General features: G+C 47.7%; 1 long non-coding RNA gene across 1 annotated transcript; it reads right to left on the reverse strand.

Moving 5' to 3' along the window:
- Positions 1-1,322: 1,322 nt before the first annotated feature.
- On the reverse strand, positions 1,323-11,785 carry LOC131478358 (uncharacterized). The gene is made up of 4 exons (XR_009244425.1): positions 11,688-11,785; positions 10,643-10,771; positions 2,886-3,029; positions 1,323-1,523 (listed from the first exon to the last, which is right to left on the reverse strand). It is a non-coding gene; the product is annotated as an uncharacterized LOC131478358 (long non-coding RNA).
- Positions 11,786-13,073: the final 1,288 nt, after the last annotated feature.

Raw genomic sequence — 13,073 nt, forward strand, 5'->3', positions numbered from 1 at the left:
GCTTAGGGAGCACATTTTAAGGCAAAAAAAAAAAAAATTACAAATTTACACACCTCAACATTGGGGACAAAGAAATGTTTGTTGAGAACAAGTCAGGAAAGCACAAATAATACAAAATTCAAAAAATGGCTCACTGTCCAACATGCTTTTCTGTAACCATGTTTGGATACATATGGTTTTATTGTCTCTTTTTGAACATAACCTTAGCATATTTTCTCTAGAAAGGGGGAATTTGGGGCCCGGTGGCGTGGCCTAGCGGCTGAAGTCCTCGCCTTGAACGCCCCGGGATCCCATATGGGCGCCGGTTCTAATCCCCGCAGCTCCACTTCCCATCCAGCTCCCTGCTTGTGGCCTGGGAAAGCAGTTGAGGACGGCCCAAAGCTTTGGGACCCTGCACCCGCGTGGGAGACCCGGAAGAGGTTCCAGGTTCCCGGCATCGGATCGGCGCGCACCGGCCCGTTGCGGCTCACTTGGGGAGTGAATCATCGGATGGAAGATCTTCCTCTCTGTCTCTCCTCCTCTCTGTATATCTGGCTGTAATAAAATGAATAAATCTTTAAAAAAAAAAAGGGGGGGGAATTTGCTTTGCTCCAGATCAGCTGGCTAAAATGTGCGTAGTTGTTAACTATGACCATTTAGATAGCTTCCTTTGGATTTCATGCTTCAGTTTTGGTAATATTATATGCATTTTTAGGATTGTTGTCAAATTTAGGAAAGCCTTCAACAACGTTCTTTCACACATACACTGGCAATCATGCTATGGTTTGAAATATTGCTATAGGCTTATGCCTGTAGCACAGGAATTCTAATCAAATCTGTCACATGATTCCCATCAAAAAAGGGAAAGGGAGCTAGAAGGCAATTATTTTTAGAGATTGTAGTTTGTTTTAAAGATTTATTTATTTTTATTGGAAAGGCAGATTTATAGAGAGACGGCGAAACAGAGAGAAAGATCTTCTGTCCTCCAGTTCTCTCCCCAAGTGGCCACAACAACGAGAACTGAGCCAATACAAAGCCAGGAGCCAGGAGCTTCTTCTGAGTGTCCCACGCAGGTACAGGCTCCCAAGGCTCTGGGCCTTTCCAGGCCACAGGCAGGGAACTGATTGGGAAGCGGAGCAGCCGGAATATGAATCAGTGCCCATATGGGATGCTGGTACATGCAAGCTGGGGATTTAACTCCTGAGCCATTGTTCCAGGCCCAGCTGGAAGGCAGTTCTGCCTCATTGGGTATGTGCCGTGTGAGTGTCTGTTCTGACTAAGCATGGATGAGAACTGCAGCCAGTTTCATCCACCTGCTAGCCAAAGGGTTACCCCCGAGACCTCCCTGTACAGTCCCTGTACATTTCAAGTGTGATGTTTTGCATGTCCCACCTAATTCTGGAGCTGGATAGTCTAGGCACCTTCACAGCACAATGAGGAGCTTGCACACTGGGCAGTGGGGATAGATTTACAAGTTCTTCCCATCCAGCACAGGCAGCAGTGACTTCTCCTTGAGAGTGACACAGACCAGAGAAGACATCCCACTGCATAAAACGCAAGCACAACCCATCAGAGCACCTTTGGCTATTCCAATGCCATCTGTCCAAGAGACAGAGCCAAGGAGAGGACAGTGACAACAGCCTTAGGATTCCAGTTCACCCCTCACTTACCTTCCCAAACATGTGAAAAAGTGCAGAGCCTTGCACACACACTGCCAAGGCCCCTCCCGTTGTCTTGAACATGACCTGAGTTTAGGCCTCATTGGCACCCCAGGGAATCAGTCCCCACTGGTGGATAATAATGATCTCACCTGCTTGCTTCACTCGCACATGAAGAGCTTTTAGATATTCGCAGACATCCCCAACACTCAGGTCACACATACCCCTTCGGATCTAAGCTAGGTCCTGGGGTGTGTGCTCTTAGCCGCAGTACTACTTACTACTTGTTGGGTGGGTGCAAATGATTGTCATGACTTATTTCCTCCAAAATAACCTTTTGGAGTTTTCTCATGTGGAGGAAATGTTTAAGACCATTGCCCACCAAGCATACCACACCTATAAGAGAGTGGTAGAAGACTCCTGTGCCAGGGGGAGGTACTGTATTATAGGCAGAGGGAGTTGGGAACAGACCTGAGACTGTGAAGGCAATTCTTAGCTTGAAACTCCTTCCACCAGGTCAGAGTTTCAGTTTTAAGACAACTCTGCCATCCCTTCTCACCCCTGGAGAATTAAATCATAGCCAACCTTCAAACAGCTTGTATCTAGAATATCCTCCAGCAATGATTCTAATGATGCTACGTGGCCCACCATTCCCAAACCCTTTGTCTCCAAGCAGAATCCGTTTTGTTCACTGTGTTCTATGGGTGTGACAGAGAGGCTTTGCTTCATGGTATAAGATAATGGATAACATTTCTCATCCTCCTTTGGACTAGGGAATTGAGCTGCATGCATTTTTCCCAAGGTAGTGGTAGGAGTAAGGATAGTGAACAGAAACACATGAGGTCTCTCAAGACTTGTAGCTTGGAACTAGCACACTCTGGCTTTCATCCACATGTTACTGGCCGAGTAAAATCCTATGACCAATTCCAAAGTCAGTCGTGGAAATTGTAGTCCTCTCATAAGGAGGCTATGACAAGTCCACTGATAAGTACATGAGAAGTGCAACTTGGGTAGAATTCAATCTACCATACATACTTCGGGAGGAACACAGGAGACAGACCAGTAAAACCAGTAGCCCATGGTAGGGGTGAGGGAGGGAAATGGCACAGACAGCCCAGCTTCCAGGGCATTTGGCAAGGCCAACACGGACAGCTGAGTGGATTTATTACTGAACCACTGTGCCCAGTGGATCGATGTCTGTCTGGAAAAGGTTTGAAGTGGCATACCACACCATCAGCTTCTACTCACCGCTGCCACTCTCAAGGCGAATGGAGGTATTGCAATCATGTTTTATCAGATTCCCAGGTGATACACAGCTAAGCAGCAGGACCAGTGCCATGGGTGACAATGTCAACGTTCAACTTGGTGTCAACAGGGGCTGGATTGATGGGCCTGGAACAGCAAGGAAGCATACTTACAGAACTGAACGCCTCCTCCATGCCACACACATACTTTATTTAATCCCTGCAACAGCACTTTCTAGCAAATTAATGTTATGTTCTTAGTTTCTGGCTGAAAAAAACCAATATCCTAGGAAAACAGCAACAAACCATACCCCTATTCAAGCATAACAATGGAAGTAAAATTAGACTGCATATTAATAAATCAGAAAGTAGAAAAACAATAGCTAAAATGAAAAACATACACAACACAAAATTGACAAACCTCTAGCTAAATTAGTGAATAAAGAAGAGAAAAATCCAAATTATTAAATCAGGAATGAAATAGAAAAAAAAATCACTGTCAACCTTATAAAAGTAAGAAGAAATACAGGCAATATGTCAACAAATTAGATAAATTAATTGAAACAAACAAATGCCAAAATGCACTTGAAAAGAAACAGAAAATATGGACAGGCTTATACGACATGAAGAGATAAAATCAGTAATTTAAATACTTGCCTTTGGACCTGGCACAATAGGCTAGTGATAAAGTCCTTGCCTTGCACGTGCCAGCAACCAATATGGGCACTGGTTTGTATCCCAGCTGCTCCGCTTCCCATCCAGCTCCCTGCCTGTAGCCTGGGAAAGCAGTCAAGGACGGCCCAAAAGCTTGAGACCTGAGACCCTATACACATGGGAGACCCAAAAGAAGCTCCTGGCTCCTGGCTTTGGATTGGCTCAGTTCTGGCTGTTGTGGCCACTTGGGGAGAGAACTGGAGGGTGGAAGATCTTTCTCTCTCTGTCTCTCCCTCTGTCTGTAAATCAGCCTTTGCAATTACAAAATAAATTCTTTAAAAAAAGTTTGCCGGTAAGAAAAGTCATAACCTGAAGGGATTCATTGGTGAATTATTTCAAGCATTCCAAGAGTTAGTACAAAATCCTTCAAAATCTTCCAAAAATTAGAAAAGGAGGAAATATTTGGTGACTCATTTTATGAAGCCAGCATTTCCTTGACATCAGATTTAGACAAAGGGAAAGAGCCTTCCAGAACAATCATCCCTGCTGGGATGAGTGCAGAAACCCTCGACAAAATACCAACTCATTAAGTGCAACAACCAAGGCAGAGACAGAAGCGGATTTTCTCAGACCAATCCAGGAGTCCCACAGCAACATACTAAATGTGAAAGACTAAAAACCTCTCCAACAAGGTAAAGAGCTCTGTTTTCACCATTTTTACTGAACATGACCTTGTTGAGGAAACTAGGGACAGGGATGAACTCAAAGGCATCAACTGGAAGAGTTTTGTTTGCAGATAACATAGTTTTGCACATAGCAATTCTAAGAAATCCACTAAAATCCTATTGAAAACTAACATTCTAAGCAATAAGGCAGGATATAAGATCCATAAAAAAGGCCTGGCACAACTGCTCAATGGACTAATCCTCTCCTTTCAAGTGTGCGGGTTGTTATCCTGGCTGCTCCACTTTCCACCCAGCTCCCCGCTTGTGGCCTGAGAAAGCAGTAGAGGATGAACTAAAACTTTGGGACCTGCATCCACATTGGAGATCTGAAGGAAGCTCCTGACTCCTGGCTTCAAATTGGCTCAGTTCTGGCCATTGCAGCCATTTGGGGAGTGAACCAGCAGATGGAAGGTGATTCTGTCTCTCATTCTCTCTGTAAATCTGTTTTTCCAATAAAATAAATAAATCTTTTCAAAAAGATCCATAACAAAAACACTGCAACTTTATGCCAGCAAAAATGCTTTTAGCATTTGAAATGGTGGTTAAGACATTGTTTGAAACACTCACATCTGATATTGGAATGGCTGGGTCAAGTTCTGCCTTCCCCCCTTTGTCTCGTTTCCTAGCAATGCGCAGCCCGCGAGGCAGTGGTGACAACTCAAGGATCATGTCAGGGTCCCCCACTGAGAACCCCAGGTGGGAGGTCCAGGTTCCTGGTTTTGTCTTAGCCCAAGCACAGGTGCTGAGAACATTTGAAGGGTAAATCAATAAAGTTTCTCTCTTCCTTACTACCACTCTGCTTTTAGAATCCACAACAATAAATAAAATCAAAAAAAGGAAATAATTCTACTTACAATGCCATCAAAAAGAACACAGTATGGAATTATAGAACTAAGTATACAATTAGCAAAACACACTCCCTTTCACTGGCCTCGGCCCGTCTCTACCCTCATTAAGTACTCTCTCCCCCAGGAAACGTGAGGAGGAGGCTTGAGCATAGCACTGTTATGCTTTGTGCATTACCATTGAGCAAACTGCTCCTTGTTTGAGCTGAGGCATTTAGTTTTGACAGAAAATAAGATCACTCAAGCTAAGGAAAAGCAGGGGTGTGTGTGTGTGTGTGTGTGTGTGTGTGTGTGGTGAATGCCTGTATAGGCATCTGTATGTGTGAACATGTGTGTGCATGAATGCATGAGTGGAACAGTGGGAACCCCGGGAGGATGTGGCAATGTGGGCTGAGCTTTCACACTCAGGATAGTCCTGGGACTTCAGCAGCAGGAGCCACACTCCCTCATCTAGCCTGTGCCGTGACTTACCAGTGGCTCCCTGGTGGAATCTGCATACTCACTACCAGCTACTGTCCAGCTACTGTACTCACTGCCTCTTACTGCCCTACAAGAGCAAGCTCACTGAATCAACTATAAGCAGTAGGCAAGTCCAGTTGAAATTCCCTTTCCTCTTTGAGATGCCATGCCAGCAAGGGAAGGATGAGGTGTGGCACAGATGTGACAGTAAATCTGTGGCCAGCAGCCTTTGGCACATGACTCTCACCTAAGCAGTGCCCCGGACCGGCCACGGGTCGTCTTCCTTCCACACTTGCACACCACAGAAAATGTTCAGATTTCCTTTGCTGTGCCTTCCCAGTAAGTATCCACCTGACTGTAAAATGACCAAACCATCAGGGCCACCCAGCACGATTGCCTCTTTAACCAGCAGAAGCAGTGGAGGCCATTGTGGTCAGGCTCTGAAGACAGCTCAGAGGAAGGGAGTGGCCTTTGGTCATCAGCATACAAGCAAAGGTGTCCTCCGCAGCTGGGTGGGCCTATGAGGCAGGGGGTGGGGAAGAACTGGCTGTGGGTGTGCCCACGTCTACCCAGCAAGCGGCTGCACATACTGAAGACTGGGGACCCTGACAAGCTATGAACATGACCCCTGCCCTGTCCCCAGCTCAGAGGCTAATGTCCCTCCTCAAATCTCCATCTGTTTTCTAGCAGGACTTCTGGAAGCTAATACTGGGGAAGGGGGCACATCTGAATCCTCGGCAATCAGGCGGAGCCAGGCCTCAGCTGCGTGTTCCTCCCAAGCAGAGAGACTGAAAGCCACTGACAACATGAGTGTCCAAGGGCTAACTTGCCTAACCAAGATATGCTGTTTCTCTGAGTGCACACAGCCCGAGAGGGCCAGCGAGTGGTGGGGGGACTCTAAGGAGTCACTGTTTCCAGCCACTGCAAGAAAACTGGACATAGTAACTAATGGCATCTTATAAAACAAATTCAAATTGATCAGTCAGTAAATGAGAGTGTGGCCACCCAGACTGAAACTGATTTAAAGGTGCATAAATTAAGTCAATAATGCATGTGGAAGAAGGCTGCAGTCTGGGGGAAGCTAACTGTGCTGCATTATTGGACTTGATGTTATTTATTATAGGGGATTAGTCATAATAAAACACAACCTCCACGGTAAAGCCTTTGGAAGAATCTGCAATGTAAAACCTGGATCTCCAAGTAGGAACTGAGTGCAGGCGCTTACTGGATACTGCTAAAGAGGAGACACTCGTGTCACTGAATATAAAGATCATGATGCCTTGGTGGGACTAGTAGAGAACAGATGTTGAACAATAAAATCCAAGCACCGGACAGAGGCTGGTGCTGTGGCTCACAAGCTAATACTCTGCTTTCACATGCCAGCTTCCCATATGGGCACCAGTTCACATCACAGCTGCTCTACTTCACATCCAGTCCCCGCTTATAGCTTGGGAAGGCAGAGGAGGATAGCCCAAGTCCTTGGGACCCTGCACCCAGGTGAGAATCCCAGAAGACGTTCCTGGCTCCTGGCTTTAGATCAGCTCCCTTCTGACTGTTGAGACATTTGGGGTGGAGAGGAGGAGGGCGAATCAGCAGATGGCAGATCTCCCACTCTGGTTCTCCTTATCTCTATAAATCTGCCTTTCATGACAAAAAGGAGGAGGAGGAGAAAAGGTTGTTTGAGGACTGGAAAATTTAGACATTTCTAAAACGAAAAATTTTAAGGGCATCCATTATAAGCTTCTTTCTACCTTTCTCACCGGGCTCCCTATAAGTTACTGGTGCCCCTTTAAGTGAACAGTACCCCATGTAAAAGAACATCCAACACAGCATTGCCATCAATGTGCAGTACACCACAAAATCCAGCTCTGTTCGCCCCCTCTCTACCAAACACACACACTCCAGGGCAAGAAAACCCTCTCCCTGGCTGCACAGTTCAGCTTGTCTCGGCCCCACTGTACACACATACATGCAAGCTCTCCTTTGTCCATCACACAAAGCAGACTACCTCACAGTGTCACAGGATCTATACAGAATCCAGGAGATGTAGCACAATCCAGCCCTCATTGACCCTGAGTCACAAAGGAGGGAATTTCATGACAGATCCAGATCGCTTCATCGTAGAGCATCTGACCTCCAACGGCCTGCTGGCATTAACAAGCATTCCTCTCCTACATGGGCACAAAAAAGAAAGGTGGCCCAGCTGGGCTCCAACTGCACGTGGAGAGGAGATGGATTATGGGGTCTTGATAATTGGGCAAGGAGCATGCATGCACGCTGCAGGAAGGAACCATGAGCAAACAAGAGATGGAACAGTACCAGCACCGAGAAGCCAAAAGTTTGTCAACAAGGGAATAACGGCTTCCCGTTCTTGACCCTGAAGGTTTGCTCCAGCATCAGCAAGTCAGGAAAACAGTCCCCCAACTCGGCTTAAGGCACCTTGTTAGTATCCTCATGATACTTGCCACAAGAACCCGGACTTTTTCCAAGTTATTTGGGGACCATGTGGTCAGTAAGTCATCTTGACTGCTGCAGAAATGACACACCCACATTCCTGGTTGGCCTCAAGGCCCTCCGCATCGCCATCCTGGGTCCCTGAGACCAACGGGCAGCTGGGTCATTGTACCAGGTCTGAGGTCTCATGAGGTCAGTGTTGGGATTAGGAATGGCCCTAAACCTTTAGGCTCCCAGGGAAAAGTCTGGCCTTCAGAAGGACAATCCAACTGCAGCTCCAGCCACTGCTGAGGGCTGAGCACAGCGCTCCACCTCCCAATTCACAGGGAAGCTGACACAATGAAGAGGAATAACCCTGTCTTCAAAACCATGCCCATTCCAACTTGAAGACTAATTATGGATTTTTTAAATTTCTCTGCCATCTGTTGATCGCACTCAAATTCCAGTGTCAGATACAGACTAATAGAGCATTTTTCTCAACCAAAACTTTGGGTGGTTCTCCCAGACTCCATAGGTGGTAGCTGCTAACTCAGTCCTGCTGGCTCCAATGTCTGGGTCCTTGCCATTCTGCCAGGCTGTCTATAAGCAGAAAGGACATCTCTTCTTCCCTGAGGGGATGCAGTGTCTCACTGGGAGGATATTTATAAACAAGCAACAAATGCCACACATGTTTCTTTTTTAATTCAAGACTGGTTTATGCAAGGCCTATGTCAGGTGCATTCCCTGTCATCAAAAAAGGCAAGAGTATTGTGGAAGGGAGCCATCAGGACACATAACAAACATTTCTGATGTGTGTCTCTGACCCCACACTCTAGATATCTCACATGCTTATGAAGGGTCCCACAACCCACCTGTGGTCACAGAGGAGTAGGATTCCCTGCCCTTCCACCCTTGTTTTCCAGGGTTATCCACACAGCCATCTCTCGGTGTTTGGTGCAATCGCCCTCACCACGCATGTATCACCACTGCAATAGGTCAGGCACCTGAGGCTTAAAGTCATCCAAATGAGGCTCTATCCCCTGGAGCCCCAAAGGAGGGAAGCCACACTACATCCTACACCTGAAGGGACAAAGATGTCCCTCTTCCTCTGCCCCAACCCTGGGAAGCTCTGTGCTCTGCTGCCAAAGCAGGGCTGCTCCTATACTGAAAGTCTGACAAGGTCTCCGTTGAAAATTCTCTACCCCTCTGTAACCTGCATGACAACACTTAGGGAGAAAAAGGTTTTAGTCCTGATTGAGTAGGCTCCTCAACTATGAGATGAATCCAGCTCAGCCCTGCTGGTTTCTGCACACTGGCACAGCTGGTGCCACACACGGAGAGGCAGAACACAGACACACGCTACTACCCTTACTCCATTGTGAACATACTCCCTGGCCATCCCTCCAAGCTAGGGATACATGGGACTTAGAAGTCCTGGACTTCATTGCATGCTTCCTTTTGCTGCACCTCAAGGAAATGCCCGGAATTTTCAAGCGATGCCAACTATTTCATAATCCATGGCTATGTAGTAAAATATAAAAATGGTAGCATGGGTACAGCTGGTAAAACATCAGTTGGCGGTGCCTGAGTTTGAGACCCAGCTCTGCTTCATCTTCTAGGTTCCTGCTAATAGTAATCATGGGAGGCAGCCAATGAAGGCCCAAGGGTTTGAATTCCTGACACCCATTTGGGAGATTCAGGTGGGTTCTGAGCTCCTGGATTCAACCTGGCTAAACGTTGGAAACTGAGCATTTGGAGAGTGAGGCAGCAGATGCAAAGGGAAAAGTGTGTGTGTGTGAAACAAATAAAAACAACACAGCAACATGACATTCTTGGAGCCAGAGGTGTGAGATGGGAGAGAGGTCAGAACTGGGCTGGGGTGGGCACAGGTAGAAAGCATAAACCCTCAGCCAGACAGACACCACAGGATGGAATGCTCTGAGGGCCTCTGCAAATCTAGAGAGACCAGAATGACAGGATCTCTGTGACAACTCAGCCCCACAGAACCTATAAATTCACACACTCCTCACTTAGCTCCCTCAGTTGACCCATCAAGTTGATGAACCACCCATCACCTGCTTCTGCAACCCATTCCCTTGGGACCCTGCCTGTGGCAGGTAAAGGTTTATTATTGTTGAAAATCCTCGGTTAATTGGATGAATTAATCTTTAATAAAAGATTAATACAAGGATACCAAATGGATTTCATTTCTGCTGCCAGCTGTGATCAATTGCTTAGGGCTGTGTGGAATACTCACTTGAGAAGGACATGGCCAGAGCCTCATTCAGCAAATCAGAGCGTCAGGATTGATTTGCAATGTCTGCCCTGAACCCCTCAGCAACAACAGCATTGTTTGCCATCCTGGTTACACATTCACCTCCTTCTTGGTATGCATACTGACATGTCAGCACGACCCTTAGGGGAGGGAAGGTTTGTCCAGAATGCATTTCTCCCACTAGAGGATAGAGCCTGCACCACCAGCATACCACGGGCCACCCAACAGCCATTGTGAGAGCCTTTTGTGAGGCCACTCCCTTGCCTTAAGTAGAGAAGAATAAGAGCTGGTAATAGTAACTGACCTGATCCAGCTCGGTGAACACAATGACCCCCAAAGTCAAGGGGAAGGAGAAACAGGTGTCCCTTACCTCCTCTTGTGTTGATTAATCTTGTGTTGTTTCCCAGTATGGCTGGTGTAAGCTGCCAATTGGTATTCAGGGAGGCAGCCATTACTCACTCTGGATCCCTGGAAGAAGGGTTGCAGTCTGGGCAGGTACCTATTAAGGTGAAATGAAGAAAGAATCAACCTTAAACATGAACCCCAGCTGTACTGAGGCTTGCACATTTGGGCCTCATGGTGGATCCTGAAGGATTGGGGGAGCTTCGTCTTCTGACGGGCTGTCTGCTTGACTTAATGTCCTGGGTTGCAGAGGGGCTTCCTGGTGTGTTCAATGGACAGGACTCTGGGAAGCAAGGCAGACCCTGGCGACAATGAAAGGGACACGTGCTTCCTGGAGATGGGTACAAGATGGGAGATGTGCAAAAGGGACCCAGCTGTTCTGCTCTGTTCCTGTCAGTCTGGCAGCCTGAGCTGGTTGGTACCCTCCTAGAGAGAACTCAAAAAAACACCTTCCAGGCCCCTTGTCACGAGCCAGCAGTGGCTCTTCCCCTCTAGGATCCACACACTATTTGCAGATGTTTTCGGCTCACGAACAAGTCTCAGCTTGCCCAGTTGGTCCAAATAAAGCACCCAGGACCCGTGATGGCAGACTGGCTCCCAGAAGAGTGCCCTGCCCAGCGTCTGGGGGCAGACTCTTACTACAAATAGACCACATGAGCTAGCCCTGGCTCCAGGGGAGAGACATCCCTTGGTGGGTGGATGAGGTGGGACTGGAACCAATCCTAATCATGCCAACCTCCCAAGTTAACATATCTAAAATGGGTCTCCATCATGCATTGCCATTCTCATTCTTTTTCTTTCTTTTTCTTCTTCTTCAAGGAGTGTTCATTGCCCAAGCTTAGTGACAACAGCTCCCGCTACACTCCAGGAGCCACTGCACAAGGCTGCCAAAGTCTGGGGCTTTTAAGCACTCATCCTCCAATCAGATTGAGAACCACGCAGTGTAAAATTTCCATGTACAGGAGGGAGGAAGGGAGTTACCAGACCCCAATTTTTTCCTATAGTTAACTTACCTAATGCAGCACAGTAGGAGGCAGAAGGGGCCAGGCGTGAAGAGTCTCCGGAGTCTACCGTGCTGTCAGTTATTCCAAATGGTGCAGAACGCAGCAGGGCAGGTACGCTTTTTTTGCACCTTCAATTAACATGCGGCGCTAGGAAGGGCAGTGTGCAGAAATTGTTGCTGTGCCCTGTCCATTGTCAGCCTAAGTTGCAAGCCCTTTACAAAGTCTTTCTCGCTTTCCTTCCTTCTCTCTTCACGATTTCCTTCTCACTCTTCTTCTACCAATGTAGCTATCTGCCAAATGTCCATCTGCTGGGTATACACACTTGAATGAGGCCCCGTCTCAACAGGGAGATGTGGGGAGCGGCCGACCCCACGTGTGTGTTAGGTGGTCACAAGATGGCGGCTGGCCGAGGGTCAGGAGGCGGGATTTGTCTCGCCAGCAGGTAAACAGGATAGGCTAGTTCCCCCCGCTGCGATTGCTGGCCTATCAGACAGCCCCGAGGACCACGGGCAGAAGTGATTGGTGGAAAACGATATAAAAGTAGCCGGTAAAGACCAGACGGATGGATGAAGATGGGGGCAGGGCACGGCTGGAACGGATGGACAGCAGAAGACTGGGGGGGGCGATGAGGAGACTGGGGGGCGACGAGGAGACTGGGGAATGAAGCAGAGAGTACGGGAAGAAATGTGGGAAGAAGGGTGGCGGAAGAAGCGGGTAGGAAAGCTTAGACAAACGGGGACAGGAGCAGTGGAGAAACGGTTTTAAACACAGCCGTTTTTTGCCAGTTTTTCCCGGACCTCCAAGACTATGACTCGGCGTTTTCAGTGTCGCTGCTGCTGCCGAGCAGCGGTGACAAGTGGTGGCCTGTATGGGGAAAAACTTTCAGCCTGCGTCAGCATAGCAAAGCGAACGGGAAAAAAGCGGCTGAGACAGAAAATTTTCGGCCTGTGCAGGCATAAGAGAAGTAGCAGAGAGAGACAGGAATTTTCCAGCTTGTGCTGGCATAAGAAAAACAGCAGAGAGAGACAGGAAATTTTTCAGCCTGTGCTGGCATTGGAGGAAGGGCTGCGGAGGGTACCTGCGTGCAGGGTATTCCCAGCCTGCGCCAGCATAAGTGTATAGAGTGAGGGTTATTTTATTTAGTGGCGGGATTTGCCCAGATGGGTGGATTGCCCGAAGTGGCGGGATTGCCCAAAGTGGCAGAATTTGCCCAGATAGGCGGGATTTTTGCCCTAAGGGGCGGTGGTTATGAAATAAGAAGAGACTCCCGAACCCCAAAAAGGCAGGCACCCTTAGAATTGGGGTTGGGAAGTCTAAGGAAATTCGGCAACTAGTTCAGGGTCTTGAGCTTGGAAGTTACCCACTAACCCTGGAACCTTGCTGAAAAGGACTTTA

This window comes from Ochotona princeps, chromosome 30, assembly GCF_030435755.1.
Source record: "Ochotona princeps isolate mOchPri1 chromosome 30, mOchPri1.hap1, whole genome shotgun sequence".
Taxonomy (NCBI): Eukaryota; Metazoa; Chordata; class Mammalia; order Lagomorpha; family Ochotonidae; genus Ochotona; species Ochotona princeps.